General features: G+C 35.9%; 1 long non-coding RNA gene across 1 annotated transcript in view; it reads right to left on the bottom strand.

The window, feature by feature from the left end:
- Positions 1–15,160, bottom strand: part of LOC127470889 (uncharacterized) — a 57,805-nt gene extending 42,645 nt beyond the window's left edge. Inside the window, exons 1-2 of the long non-coding RNA XR_007904447.1 lie at positions 15,066–15,160; positions 12,285–12,459 (exon numbers count right to left, since the gene is read on the bottom strand). This is a non-coding gene — a long non-coding RNA (uncharacterized LOC127470889). The remainder of the gene's footprint in view (positions 1–12,284; positions 12,460–15,065) is intronic.
- Positions 15,161–15,629: the final 469 nt, after the last annotated feature.

Below are 15,629 nucleotides of genomic sequence, written 5' to 3'. Positions count from 1 at the left end.
AACTAGATCAAATTTGCTACTAGGGATGTGGGGAAGGTCAGACAGAAGATTTCACTACATTAAACTCTGTAATATTAAATATAATGCAGTGACACATTCCACCTGTGCCATCACAAGCATCCAAGGTACCAAAGGATGATGTGCAGTAAACGGGAACCCTGACCTCCTTTTAACCTCAGTTATCCCTTAAATTGTTAAATTATCAAATTATCAAATTGTTCACTTTCAAACACCTTGAAAATTCGGTATAATAAACAAATTTCTTTATACTTACAGGGCACACCACTTGTACTGATCTGGTGATAGCTTTACATAAATACCTCAACATGAGCACAGATTTTCTCTGTGTAGGAAATTCTATATGTGTTACAAAAGCCTGGTATATTAATTTGAATTCTTAAAATCTGATTTGTTTGTCCTAAAGGGGAAGCCATTTTTCAGTTGTAAAATGGTCATCTACAAATGAAGACACTGCAAGCATGAGATCCATCATCTTAGTAAACTACATGCACCCAAGGTCAGCTTCAGAGTTAGTTTAAGAAGATTTGCAACTTGAGATAAGTGCAACATCCCTTATCTGAAGGTTATATCTAGTACTTTTATTAAATAATCTAGTCAACTCGGCAGATACTAAAAGGTAAGCCAAAATCCACATTCTCAACTGGGGTATATATTAGGAAAGAAAACATCTTTCCCTGAACAATTTGAATTTTGTTCTTCATTTTTCAAGCCCTGCATGTTATTCAAATCCTATTTATCCTGAGAATATCCATGTAAGTAAGTAAAATATAAATGGTTAATTTCTTGTGCTGCCATTTTATAGCTGCATCACAGTTGACAGTACTGGGGAACCACAACACTGGAGCAGATGATCAAGTAGAAAAAATAAAGATTTATTACTTCAACCAAAGTTAGAGTTACAGGGTTAAAAAGAGGATAATGAAGTGTGACAAGAGCCACACAGTGAAGGAAAAAGTTTCATGGTAAGTTTGCATAATACTCTGAAAGCGTCACTACTTTTCATATTTCATTGCTAAATTTATGTTCATTTAGGCTTAACCTGGAATAATCACATGCAATTACTGTGAATCCACTTCTGCCATTCACAGTGACACAAAGGGCACGTTTTGCCCACCACAAGACATGTGACTGAAAGCAGAAAGCAGACTCAAACTCAAGTCATACCTTTGCCCCTCCCCAGCTCTGTGAAGATCATCTGCAGCAACAAATTTTACGCAGAGAGGGAAATCAGAGCATTTGATCCTGGTGCTGCCTGGAACAGTTCTTCTGATGCACAAATTCTCAGAGGAAAAACAACTTACTTGTGATTTATAACTCGATATCAATGTGCTTCTGATTTACACCTATATCATAAGCAATCATAATCCACATTCTTTGAAATCACTTTGCCTGATAACCAGAAAAAAGCCCCTCAGTAGCACGAGCACTGCCACAGGAGAAACCATCACGGACAGGAAATTAAACAGTGACAGAGGGACGCACCACTGGTGTCAGGGTAGACTTAACAGCTCCCTAATTGTAACTCCATTCCACTGGCAATTAATCCACCACCATTGACATAATTTATAGTATCTGGACTATTTAACTCCTTCTATGAGTTACAGAGACAGCCCAGCACTGTTGTACATAAACTAGATTAAGATTTACCTCTGTATTATCTTTCTGATTTTTGACTGCTACAAAGAGTCTAAAATACTGTCTCTGTGATTCTAAGATGCTTGGTAGGTTTGGAAATCACCCAGGTGCTGTTGAATTAAATGGGAGCTCTGCACTTGTACACATTTCCACAGGGGCACTTAGGAACTTCTATAAAATATTTTGAAAGGAAACAAGAAGGAAACAAGATACCCAAAGCCTTGTTTAAATCAGTTGTGGGCATCTTTCATATTTGTAGGCTCCCAACTATATCAAAACAGTCTGGTAAAATTTACTGGTTCATGAACAATATTCACACCTTATATGAGGTGCATTATTTCAAATTTCATATCCCTGTGAAGTGTATTGGGAGTGGGAAGACCTTCAGGTAACCTTGACTAGACACAGGTTTGCACATTATATGCAAACCCCACCTGGAGAAGTGAGGGTGCAGCTGATTCTCTGTGGTGAATCACAAGGACAGGAGCCCCTCTCTTGATTCATCCCCAGAGCAGTTTGCAGCACTCTCCACATTTCATCTTCCTTACCTCAACCTGAAGGTTTAATGGCTTTACACGACCTATGTTTCAACAAAAAAAAAAAAAAAAAAGAAGCTTCTGAGAAAAAAAAAAACAAGTGAAGATCTACAGCATATTGTCTTGTACAAGATAAATTTCATGGAGCTTAGCAGAATTACAGCACTGCAGAGACCAAGGGAACATATTCAAATGTATTGCAGGTTATGTTATAAAAAAGCTGGATTTAAAATTCTTCAGTGATGAGACTGTTCCTACTTACTGAATAGCAGCTGCTCTAAATTAATCTATATTGATTAAATTTCCTCTTGCTCCACAAAAAAAAAAAAAGCTTTTAATTTAGTACATCGCTGGAACATCTCAATTGAAACAATTGCAAGATGAAAGCAACCACATGATGTCAGCAAACATTATCACCTCCCTAAATCACACCGAAATTAGTCTTTTAGAAACCCAAAGGTTATCTCTCCATCACTTCCTCTGGTGGCTTTTGATATTCTCTGATCTATGTTTCCAAAGCAAAGTCTATTTTCAGTGTTGTCATCCCTGCAATACACAGCCTGCCTGGTCCACTTTTTATCTTATCCATTTCCAACACCCTGTTCTTCTTCGGTTTCCTTTTCTTAAGGTTCAAAAGAACTCACCAGATGAGTTGTGCCCATCATAAATAATGAAAAGAATTATTCAGGATACAATCACAGAGCACACTGCAGGTAAATGATGGATCTTGCTGCACACCCTCTGAGCTGGAAATAGGTCTAACGTGCTACAGAGCCTGAGCAAGGACTTCTGAGTTTGACCTAATACAGCAAAACACTCAGCATGCAGGGACTATTTGCATCTCCAGGCTAAGCTGTTGGATAAAACACCCAGGAAAATGACTCTAAGAGTAGATATATTTTATTTTTAGAAGATATTTTAACAGCTCAAACAGAAAGTGTATCAGAAGCAGGAATTATTTTGACTGTACAAGGATGAAAATCTAACAGGCAGTTGCTTATATATTCAACTATAGTTTATACTTCTGATGGCTTTAAAAAGGTCTTTTGAACTTGTTGTGTCTGATGTTTAAAGAGGACTGATCACCTGAATAAAGCAAGGGATTTGGCTACTTATTTCTTAGGCCCTCAGAACAGTATTGCACCAAAATGAGTCTTCATCGTACAAAGCTGAGATATTTTCATATAGAATTGCATTATCCTCTTTTTATAGTCACATTCATATGCTTTTGTTTACACAAAATATAGCACTCTGAAATTAAAAATGTTGATTATTCCTGTTTTACATTCAGATGATCTTAATGGGGTTTTTTTGCAGTATCTTCGGTGAGTTGATTTATATATTCTGAGTGTTCTCTGTGTCTTAGAGAAAATGAAATAAATAAACAAATAGACTTGCAGAATTCTCTTTTTATGGCTTTGTGCTTTTATTTGTTGGTATTTTGTTGAGTATAATTCTCTATATCTGACACCAAACTCTACTTGATGGCTCTTTGAAGCTTTAATTGTCAGCTTTTTTCTCTCCAGTTTTTCTATGCTTCATAAACAGTTCATTTTTCTAAAACAGTAACTCCCACTTGCTGAATTTAATATTGTTTTCTAGAAACACAAAATCATGTCCCAGTTACCCCCTTTCAACACTATACAGTGCTATTTTCCTATCATCTGCAATAAAACAGTGAGAGATAACACATAAATAACGATATTAACACTAAACACGTTCATTAAGTGCCTCATTTTGAAAATGTGTTACAGCTGGCCACTTATACTTGGCTGGAAATCAAATAATACAGGACAAGCAGGAAATAAAGAGCTGACTCTGATGTGATTCTGGGATAAATTATGCCAGGCTAATCCATGGACTATTTACACGACTGAGATGAGTGAGACAAAGTCCTCGCTCACTGAACTCGACCCCAGTGGAGCCAAAGCCTCATTCCTGGTGCATAAGGCAGGTTCATAGTGCAGAGTACTGAAAATATTATGAAAAGTGACACAATTGGTGCAGAATTGAATGGCCAAAACAGGAGAACAGCAGCATTTTTGGGACGTGCTGTGATAGCTGCCACATCTGGGTTATATAATGTTGGGTATCGCTTTTCTTTCGGCTGAATTTTCTACCTGAAGTCAATGCTGACAAAAACTCATTCATTTTAGTCCTGCACTGTCACTTGAGCTGTTGGAGCAGCAGTGAAAATAACTCCATACTGTGGCAATTTGTAACTTATTTACCTAAGACTTCACAGCTCAGTGCATTATTTTTGTTTGAAAACTAAGAAAGCTTTGCAATGATTTTCCAGTTTAGGAGACCTGCGGTAGAATAAGAATGTTTAACGAAGAAGATAAATTCCAGAGAGAGAGATGGAGGAAAAATTATCTAAGGCTTCCAAGCCTGCCATTGTAATATTTAATTTGCTTATTTCTGACTTTTTTTGCTGTTACAATACAGTCAATACTGCTCTTACATCACCTATTTCAACCAGCTGTTTTTCTAATCCCAGTCTATGCTTTTTTTCTAATCATGCAACTCTATGTTCTCACTTCTGCTTTTCAGATTATAGTCCTGTAGTTCCTCCTTGGGCTAGTTATTAGTTAATTTGAATAATTTATTAATTACTTTGTTCTTTCAGAAAGTAACATAGTTCCAGTGTAGGAGCAGAACTTAAACTCTGAACCTAAAGCATCAGATCCAGGATATTCCTTACAATTTGGCCTTTATTCACTATATACTTCCATCTAATTGATGTTTCCATGGGTCTACATTTATTTATAGCTTTCATGTGTTGCATAACTAGTAAGTTGGGGCCTCATTTTTTATTTATCTTACTCTAATTTTAGTATGATTTACTTCATTGGCATCAATGGTGTTACTTCCTCCCATATCAATATTAGACTCTGTATTATTAATACATATATAAATATTGCAAGGATTATTTAATGCATCCAGGATTGATTTCAGATCTGTGCTTCTCATTTGCATGAGAGAAAAATCACTCCTCAAGTGTTTTCAGCATCTCTGTTTTTATTGCTTTAAGGTGAAAATTCTTTGTTGCGTTTGTGAGTTTATTTCTCTCATTAAATTGATCATTAAATTAAAAAAAAAACAAGCTTCCTCAAAACTATATTTGTTAGTGGGATGAATTCACATAAACAATTTGTTTCATTAGCCATACCTGTTACCAGATGACTGGAGACATCAAAGAATACAAATCAATTTCTTAAGCAATTCCACATCAGATCCTCTTTCATATTTAGTGTTTTATTAAATTAACAATCTGACAGCACAAAGCTGAGGGGTAAATTCAAATAACATACAAATGCTCCTGCAGTATGTAGCACTACCAATCTGTGTCACCAGGGCTATGGCATTTTGTTCCCTGATTGTCTTTATTTACTGTATCTTTTTAGATACATAATCACACAACTGCAGGTCAGATCTGTTGGTTACAATACAAAGCTTTATCAATGTTATTATAGAAATTCTACCCTAAAAATCACAGCATATAAATACACTTTTAATCTCTGCTGTGATGTTTGTACACACTTATCTTTCTTTTCTTTCATACCCCTAATTAGTTGCAGTTATCTCATATTCAGTAAGTAGACAAGTGATAATTAAAAGAATTCATAGGCTGATTCTAATCTAACATTTGTCAGTTTTACACCAGGTTCCATCACTGACTTTTGCAGCATTAATTCATAACACCAAAATCAGGAATTTACTGCTTAATCTACATCACTATCTTTACTCACACGTATCAGAAAGTTACAGATATTTCTTTGAACTAGAGAGATGTGAAATCATCTTCTCTGTTTTACAACATCATCATTGCTCAATTTGTTGTTCAATATTAATTATGCTGAACATAATTAATGAGCTTCTAGTGTGTTCAGGAGAAGATCCCCTCTGTGATGTCTGCTCCTGTAAATTATCCAGTGCCAGGAAATTCTGGCCAGCCTTGAGGTCAAGTGCCATGGCCTGTTCTTAAAAAGCTTTTTCCCTACCCCTCCACTAAGCATGATCATGTTCAAACTGCTTTTTGGAATCAACCTCTGGCCTGTGCTAATCCACCAAATTGTACACAGGAATTTTTTGAGACTCCTAGTGGTGCAGGTCACCACATAGCCTGCTATTAGTGCCACAGGAAGATAAACCTATCATGGTACAGGTTAGTTTATCAACGTAGATATAAGCTTAAAACCAAAAATATAGGGGCAAAAACTCAATAGCAGTCACAAAAAGATGTCATAGAAATAGTCAAGAAATAGTCTACATAAATGGAATTACACTGAATTAGTTCTAGTCCAGCCTTAAGGATGATACAATTACTTGTATTTTCCAGAAAACTGAGAACTTCCTTCTCACCCCACACTTATGATGACTGTGTAGTTAATATGTCCTTGGCCCCTTATGAACACCCTGGTACAAAGCAACAACCAAAAATAAATTCAAAGTCACTTCTTTCTCAGGGGGAAGCTCATGCATTAAGAGCCATGGAGCACACTGAAAAAGTTTCTCAGTTTACAAAGGTCCCATCTCTTTTCCTATCAATATTTCTGAGATCTATGGTTCTACTTGTCAAATTTCACCTTGGGATTGTGCCTTCCCACTCCACATTTCTGGTCTGTACTCTTTTGGACATCACTTTGTCTTCTGACTGAAAAATTCAAACCTCCTCTTTGGTTTAGAAAAAAAGAAACAAGAAAGAAGAGAAATAAGGTTGCTATTTTCCTCCCACCAGCACTGATTTAGCAAGTCATGAAGGTGATTTTTTCTCACCTTTGGAATAAGGCTGAATGACCAGAGATGAAGAAAAAGTCATTAATTCTTAAAGGCCAATCACCCTCTGGCAATTCCATCATTTATTGCTCTTCCTTATTTCTCTCTATTCTGTCTTTTGTGCAGCTTCCTCTCTTGCTTTTCCAACACCCTTCCTGTTCATTGTTTAGTTTATAAAAACTCCAAAGGAGTTTTAGACACTGATGGTGTCTAAAAGGAACAAATAATTCAAATTTCTTCCTGCTCTAATGAAGTACACGCAACCAGGCAATTACAACCCTTGGTTAAACAACCCACAAAAGGCAGTTTTGATTCTTAAGTAAATCTTAATATGAAAGCAGATACTAAAGGAAATTAGATATTTTCTTTAACAGAATTCCATTTAACATTTTCCCCCAGTCATTTATCATAAGACAATCCAAGTGTGCTAACTAAATTGATATATATTTTTACTTCTAATTTTTAATTCTAATTCAGGGTCTTCTAGTTATTAATTCTCACTGATGGACACTCTATTGTCAGTTCATAAACTTTTTATTTATATTAATATTCAATCAATAAAGTTTTAACAAATCAGTCCCAGCTCCTATTTAGCACTGTGAACAATTCCTAAGAACTTTTTAGATGTTAAATAAGTTACTGCAGCATAAAAAATGTTTAGTGGCAAAATATTTAGTGTTTTTAACTCCCCTGTTACCCACTAACCATTACAAGTTTAAGAATTCAGACTAATAACTACAACATTCTGCTCAACCTGCATTTCCATAATAAGGAATTCAGTCCATATCTGCTCTCTGACAATGTACATGCAAATCTGCCATAACTGAAAAATACCTCATTTGTTCAACATGCCAAAGTGAACAAGAAGCTTTATAAAACCATTATCTAATTGTTATTGTTTAATCTATTAAAACTGCTCTATCAAGGTCCTTTTTTTTTCCCCTGCAAAAAGACACGTTGAAATACTGATACCTTGGATACTTCTCAGTGGATTTGCTTTCAGTGAAACACTCAGCATTTCTTCTGTTATTAAAGAGTAATTTCTGAAACAGGAGGGACTATTAATTATGCATTTATTTTCTATCAGAATATGCATTTAACATTATTTTTTGGTAAAAAAGCAAAAACCGGCAGACAAATAACTCACAAATGACACTAATGAGCACTGGGAGATGGAGTGGAAAGGCTTTAAATGTGTCCCATTATTTAGCTGGATAATTAAGAGCACAGCTCTACCATGGCATTTTATTACAGAGACAGATAAGATCCCATCTTCCTGCAAGCAGGTGCTGTAATGAAGCAAAGAGTGATCATTTTTATGAGGTTCTCCTGGTCCAAAAAGGATTGCAAACCCATATTATGCTACCTTAATTTGAAAAGTAAGCACACAGGTCATGGGAAACAAAGGGGACAACAAAATACCATGTGTAAAACCACTTCCATTGCTGTTCAGTCAGGTTATCCCAGAGGAAAAAAAAGAACATTTGTTCTCCCATGCATCATAAAGAGTTTGGTTTCTCACAAATAATATGTAGTTTAAGTAACTCATATCAAATGGAACTCACTGTACACAAGTGGTATCAAAGTTCAATATAAACTGCAGGTCATACCAGATTATTTACAGTAAAAACAGGTTTTCTGCCATTTTGATTCATTATGAAGGTTTAACCTTCCATAAATATTGCCACTAAACTTTTCCAACAGATCTGTAATCGTGTTATTCTTTTTATGGTTTTTTCATTAGCATTTCTTATCAGATGTTGCAAAATACAGATAACCCCACATGATCACCTACAACAGATCCAGTATTAAATTGAGTGACTCAATATTTACAATGGTGTAATTGCAAGAAGGTTTTGGACTAATATTCACTGATTATTAACTTCAGGAGTACATACAGAACTTACAGGGCAGAAAACTACAATATTTGATTACCCAGACTACAAGCTGTGCTTCTTTCATCCATCATTGTTGAAAAAACATTCTGGTGAAACTGAGGAGCTGGATTTTTGGAGGAAGGGTGTTTTTATTTTAAGATAAAGATTAAAAGACACTTCAGGTTAAAATATATGAATGTAGATATGAAAGACTGTAATTTCTGTCTTTCAAATAAAATATCTTGGAGAAAGTTGTCCAGGAAAAGGAAAGCCTATGTGTCCAGAAAATTTTCCAATTCTTCTTTTCCAAATAAGGAGTATTTTTTTTGTGCCATACAAATGCCAAACCTCATCTTTCCCAGGTAGCCACTATCATCCCTTAGAATACACTAAAGTTTCAAGGTAATTCTTAGTAATTAATCAAAAATAGCCCTATATCAGATGACAGACACTAAACAATGTCCATAAGATTTATGCCAACAGTTTTAGAATTAAACAGAAATGAAAATGGTACCATCTGATTCCATCCCTGTGGAGGGAAAGCACTTTGAACCCTGATGGTGGCAACAATTTTGCAAATCCTTTTGAGAAAGCAGAACCTGTACTTCTTATCAATTTATAGTTTTTGTGGCTTTTCCCTTCTTAGGCTGTGTTCTCTGGGGTCAGCAACTATTGATGGACAGCGAGAAAGATTGTGTAGGGTCCCAACATGAGCCAAGAACTGTAAAAATGGCTGGATATCATCAAACCCCAGAAAACTTCTGAACCTGGGAAGCACAAACTCAGAGGCTTGTGATAGATTCCTCTTCTCTTTTATTCACAGGAGTCTGAGATTCGTTACACTTGAAATCTGAGGAAGTTAGGTGGGGAGATGAAAAAAGGAGCCAGATACAGAACGAAAGGAGTGTGGAAATTGAAATTTAAAGCATAGCTAATGTCATTTGGCTGATTTTGCTGCAAACCTATGGGGGAAAGGAAAAAAAAGAGTAAAGTTCTGCAGTATGTAAGACACAGCTTCTTGAGATGGTCTTGATTTTCTACTCCCCTGCATGGTGAATGCTCTGTAGTTGAAAGAGCTTGAAATTAATCATCTTTATATGGAGATTAAAGAAAAAGTGATGAAGCATGATAACCTACAACTTCTTTTACTTCTTTTTATAGCTGGGGGAATCTGCACCTTTACTACAAAGGATGGAGAGATGGGGGGAAGTTCCAGTGGATCAAACACCCTTTCATCTGTCATTTCAAACAAATATTATGGTGTCATATTTGCTCACTTCTTCCACTCACTGTAAATTATGGTTTCTGATTATCAGCTTAGTTTTTATTAATGTTCTACAGGAAAACGTGACTATTTCACATGTTCAATATCCGTGGCACTGAATTGGGATGGAAAAGACACAATGACTTTGTTAAGTGCAAAAAACTTTCAGTCATTATGAAACTGTTTTACACTTTATGCCCCCTTACAGACTTACCTTCTCAAAGTCACTTCACCATGACAGATGCTGCTCTAGGAGATACTCTAATAGAAGAATTTTAAACTTTTTTTCATTTTTTTCCTGAGCAGAGATTCACCTGCAGCCCACGGGGACGCTGCAGAGGAGCAGTTGTTTCCCTGCAGCCCATGGAGTCTGTTTTGCCTGTGATGGCCATTGCTAAATACTCTCCTTGTCTAAACACTCTCCTTGTCTTTATCTCAGCCCAGGAGATACCGATTTTTCATTTTTTCCTGCTGTCCAGTTAAGGAGGGAGACTGGGAGGAACTGGATGGGGGTCTATCAGCTACCCATAGTCAGCCCACCACACTCCTTTTCGTGACTGCCCTGGTAAATTGTTTCATCACCATAAATTCACATTTCTTTTAAACCATAACCTTATTTTTTAATTGGTAGCTCCCAATAAGCTCTTGTTTTCAGCTGTTTAGCATCCTCACATTATGAGGAGAAGCTTTTACCCACTGAAGCTGAGAGAGAACCCAGGATCACAGGTCTTAGTACTGCTTTGTCACTAATTACACATAGAAATAATTATCTCCTATTTAAATGTTATGAAAATCACAAATACAAGTTTCTAACACCACAGACTTAGGGTGTGTTTTGGAGAACCTTGCACCCTTAACTGTTATTATAATATAAATTTAATATGCCATGCCATTTGAAAGCTTGAAATTATAATAACTGAGGAGAAAATCCTGTTTATTTGCAGTTAATGTCTTGCTTCATACTTTATTGCACACTGACTTCTCTCTGTATCCATTAAACCTCTCATGAGCCACAGAGAAAACACCAATTTTTGTCTGCAGGGAATAAAATAGTCTAAAATTTTACACTTATTAAATTACTTCATATCCTATGTGGTCATTTATTCTTAAAGTAATAGTTAGCAATAATGACTTTGTACTAATAAACGTCTAATGATTGCTTGAGTCAGAAAAGTATCCAAATTATCCAGCTTTGGTAGTACAGTAAATTTGCTGGAAGGCATTAACTATTTAAAAGCACCCAAACATGATACAAAACTGACTGCTGGTTTCTGCAATCCTTTTTTTTTTTAAGGCAAACTCCTTGCAGTAATTTGAGTGCACTGAATTTTCTAACCTTCCCATAAGAATAATATTAGGGTTCTGAATTAGCCAGATTTGTGTAAATTACGGAGGATATTTTGCTATATAAATTGCACGTAATTTATCAGATTGTTAAAGTGTTTAACCTTTTTTTATAATTGATAGTTTACATTCTTCCAGTTCTTCTGTGATGATGTCAAAATACACTAAAGTAACAACTGAAGTCAGGATGGCTATGGTTCAAAATACTGAAATATTAGAAAGATGCATATAAATAGGCACATCACACACAAAAACCAGAAGGATGAAAACAATCATGGTTCACCTATACTGCAGTATATGTTCACTATTTTTAAATAAAAAATACATATTACATTTAGAACCTTGAGGAAATCAACAGTCAAAACTGACTCCCACTGACTGCTCAGTCACTTAATATTAAGGCCTGATCGATTAGCAGGTTTCTCAGCTGTGGCTCATTTCAAACTTCTTTTTCTCCACATCCTCCTTCCATATCAATGACATTATTCCAGCTGATTTATGCACTGAGGAGACACACTTCATCAGGTTAGATTAATTCACTAACTCCTGGGTGCTATTACAGGCAGATCCTGGCTCTGGGAGTGTCAGTAGCCAGCTCAGGTTGGCATCTGATGTGACAGAGATGAAGTCTCTGTACTTCAGCACACATTTTATTCCATGGTCAGAGGTGGAGAAAGACCACAAAGACCGAGTCATAAAAACCCCAGGTCCTAAACTCACACCATCTAATCAGATTTTCTTTTTTGTTTGAAATTTAATGAGAATTGAAGGTCCTGTATGAATAGGGAGGAAGGGAATAAAGGGAATAAAAATAATTCCTCGTGTTACCTCTGAAATCTGTGACTCCCACGCAGTAACACTGTTCTGAGCTCTCAGAGCCTGGGGGTTCCTGGGGATGTTCTGTTGCATTAACCAGGTGTAGCAAACCAATCACCTGATATATCACACCAGTGTAAACCTTTTGGTCACAGCTATCAACAGTGCTCTTCCAGATGGTACAGCTCTGTAAAAATAGATTTTTTTTTTTTTTTTTTGACAAAGAAACCTGATTTCAGTATTGAGTCACTCAAATAACTCAATAAGTTAATGAAAAGTTACAATAAAGACTCATAGTGGCATCAGCATTACTGTGCAATCACCACACCTCATGGAAACTTTACTTTTGAATGACTTCTCTAAAAGGCCTGTAATAACTCTTTAAAGCTTCTAAACGATAGAAACAGCCTGCCACTAATACAAATACTTTAGTAGAGGCATAACATATTCTGACCAATCTCTAAAGAAATTTCAGAAATCTTCCCCAATTAATGTAGTGGAAATGTCCTTTCAGCACCAAGAGACAGGGCATATCTTTTAATTTAAAAATCTAATATTTATCCAGTATTAGAAGACAACCCGTGATCAGTTTCTAGTTCAAAATGGAATTCTGAAGTCTTGCTCATTTATATACTTGTTCATTTTATAATCCTTATTTTGCATTAATTTTCTCTATTTTGGCACAACTCTTGATGTACAATAATGGCAAATAATATGTTCTGTAATACCCTATTATACACTTACATATATATATATGAATGCTACCAATGGGTTAAAAAAAGTATTAGTGATGGAACCAGCAGGAATATTCTTTAAGTCACTGAATTTCAGTCTTTGGTTTCCTTGTCAAAGAGTGACTGTCTGGAAATGTTTTAGGAAAATTCATATTTTCCTACAACATTTGCAGAACCTGCTGACATGTGTTTCTAACAGTTTTGAACTTTGTTCTTGTGTTTAAATTTCTGTACATTAACATCTCTGAGGTTAATGGATTTCCCAAATAAAATGCTAAAATTGCAATTTGGTCTTATTCAGCCTGAGGTTGTTAATTCTGCTTTGAATTCCTCCATCTTTACCAATGTTCAAGAGCATCTAACTCTCGATTAACAAGAACAGCTTCACTGTCATCCCTTTCAATACACCACTGAAAACCAAACATAAGCAACAAGATACAAATATTTGCAATATTTATTAATCAGACCATGATATTTTACTCTGTGCTATTTTTTGGCACCTTCAAAAAGGATATTTATTCAGTTACATATTTTAATATATCTTGTAGGAACCAGCACTTGGGAGAAAGCAAACAGGCATAACAGAATCTCTCCAGATGATGACAAAACAAAAAAGAACTACCAGAGCTTTGGTAGCCACAACTAAAAGCAACTGAAGGATGCTTGAGAAGAAAATATGGCTAAAATTATTTTGAAACACTTCATCTTTTTGTGATTTGAGTAAGACAGAGTGTTTCGAAGACAGAGTTTTATATGATCTCCTGCTGGGAATAGTCCCATGCAAAGCTGCCTAATGCTTTGTGAAGTATATAAATAGGGTGACAAGTTACAGCTAAATTTAAGAGAGAAAATGTCAACTTAAGCCTAATGCTTTAAATCTCATTACTTACAAGATTTTTGTGTGATACATCTATAGCTGAGATCAATGGAAATTGAAGGTTCCCTCATTATGGAAGAGGGATTGCTCCTGGTACATCATTTTTCATTAAAATCTCCCTAAACTGGAGTGTGTATCCTTTCCAACAGTTTTATCAGGATATTTATGACACTCCAGTTGAGCTATGGTTATTGGTATTTTTTGTGCACAAAGACCTGTGTTGAGAATAAAAAATGACAAGTTAACACAGTCCCATGACTGTTTTTCTGTGACTATTCAGTATTCAGTGGTTCTAATTGTAGGGAAAAATAAGTAAATGTGAGGACATTCTTAAAATTGCTAATAATTCAACTGAAGTTTTACAGGAAGAGTCTCTACATATCAGGGAAGTACAGTGAGAGTGGTATTATACAAGGATTTTTAACAGAAAAGCCCATGAAAACAGAAATATGGCAGTCCCTGTGTCTGAAGTGCTGATCTCTTCTCCCATTTCCCACAGACTGGTAGATGGTGACACTGGGTCAACTTATATTTTTATACGTGCTAAAGAAGAAGCTTATAAGTGTGCCTGGGGCACTGCATACAGACATTTTTATAAATTAAAAAGTCTATAAGTATCAAGTGTTTCTCAGTTCTTGCTGCTTGACAGCACAATATTCTTTTTGGGATTTGCTAAATGAATTTTCTCACCTTTTCCATTCCTAAAATAAACTGCTCTTTACACCTACTACACACTTTGCACTTCTCTTACACAGATTCACAGGCTGCCTCTGCCTGTTGCCTTTGTCTCCTGGCCTGTGAGTCAAGCCCTTTTCTCACTGTACTCAGTGCCTGCTGCATCATCTGATACAACCCTCCTCTTCATTAGTGCTGTATCACTCAGTAGGATGCACCACCAACCTTTGTAATTTGCAATTCTACATTTAATTGATCTTGTTTCCAACATTTCTTGCCATGGGGGACTCAGAACACACCGAATTCCCCTGTTTGTGTCACCATCAGTGTCTAACAGCAACAACCTGCTGCCTCAATATTAATCGTGATCAGGAGTAAAGTCTCTCCACACTTATACCTGTAGTAACACGGACCACAAGAAGTCATCTGTAGGGATCATTCACAGAAAACAGCAATAATGGCCATTTGTCCTGGTTTAACATAGACCTGAAGATTTCAAATATTTACCCATAAAACTCTGATCCCTTGAGTTGCTTCATGATGACTGAGCATAGACCCTCAGAGTGCCAGTTAGTGGAGATTCCTCTGGATTATGGGCTCCAGGATGGGAGACAGAAGGTTTAATGCCTGAAGAAACAGAAGGGAAAAAAAAAAACAAAACAAAACAAAACAAACAGAACAGAAACTTTAAAGCTCTGCAAGCTTAGAAATTGGCAAGTACTAGTAAATTAAACAACCTGTTTCTCAATTTATCCACATTAGGACAAAAATTAAATCAAACCCAATCGGTTTTTTAATTATTATTATAATTATTATTTTATTTATTACAAATATAAGAATTCTTGTTTGGTTTACAGATATCTCCCAGGTGTGTTGTATCATTCATATCTCACAGTACTCAGGTATTTTATGTGGTACAGAGCGTGACTTTTAACCAAGTCTTTAGCAAATAAGTATGAAATAAATATGTGCAATATCCTTCACTTGTGTAATGTCTTAGTTGAACAAAAAAAGGCTTAATAAAATAATGATAGGTCAGGAAGTAGATGCTGAAGTAGGCAAAGAAGACAC

Source organism: Manacus candei, unplaced genomic scaffold, assembly GCF_025592945.1.
Source record: "Manacus candei isolate 608988 ecotype Guabito, Panama unplaced genomic scaffold, ASM2559294v1 h1tg000003l, whole genome shotgun sequence".
NCBI classification, from domain to species: Eukaryota; Metazoa; Chordata; class Aves; order Passeriformes; family Pipridae; genus Manacus; species Manacus candei.
This window is presented reverse-complemented; position numbering and strand designations above follow the sequence as displayed.